Genomic DNA, 874 nt, shown 5'->3' with positions numbered 1-874 from the left:
CCCGTCCGGGCCCATGCTAACGCGTCATGTCGGTCCAGTTGGGTGTGGTCAACCTAGGGCCCGCCCCCCCCCCGCCCCATTCTAGGGCCCGCCTCCGCCCCTCTGTCTGGACGGGATGCTGGAGTCAGCCTCAACCTCCTCCGCCTTGTGCCTTTATCTGTCGCCTCTTCATCTTCGGGACGGCAGGGGTCAACTTGGAAGAACAAGGGGAGGGGGGGGGGAGGCAAGGATGGCAAGGGAGGGATGGGTGTACAGTAAAAGAGGGAAGGCAGGAGAAAGACGGGGGGGGGGGGGGGGGGGGGGGGCAACTGAGCCGGCTGGCTTTTTTTTTTAGGTTGAGGCCTGATTTGCATTTCAAAAGGGACAGCCAGACGTGTCGCCACCTCAGGGACGCCGTCGGACCAACCGGGGTGTCTTTTAATGTCAGCAGGTAACGTAACGGGGGGGGGGGGCTTGATGAAATTAATAGAGCAGCTCCTGATTGATAGCGGCGCCCACCGGTCAATGGATTGTCCGTCAGGGCGTCTTTAAAGAGCCCATCTCGCCGGCCTCATCTGACATCTGATCTCCCAGCAGCATCTCGCCGAAGTCGTTGTTTGGAGGGACACTCTCGGCCGGGGCACACGTCTTGGAGGCCAAGTGTGGACAGGAGACGGGAAGGAGTGGGAAGACGGGGAAAGCGTCTTCAAGAGGTCGGCCGAGGGAAGGCGGAGATGAGTCTGAGAGATCTTCTTGTCCTGAAATGACTTGGTAGATTCTTGTCAGTCTTAAATCTCTGGGTGTTGAGGGGGAGCGGATGGGAGGGAGGGGGGGGGGGGGGGGCACGGTAATCTCCTTCGCAAGGAACGGACGGAGCCTGCATTCAATTCCACCG

This window comes from Brachionichthys hirsutus, chromosome 24 (assembly GCF_040956055.1).
Source record: "Brachionichthys hirsutus isolate HB-005 chromosome 24, CSIRO-AGI_Bhir_v1, whole genome shotgun sequence".
In the NCBI taxonomy this organism is placed as follows: Eukaryota; Metazoa; Chordata; class Actinopteri; order Lophiiformes; family Brachionichthyidae; genus Brachionichthys; species Brachionichthys hirsutus.
Note: the sequence above shows the minus strand (reverse complement) of the source record.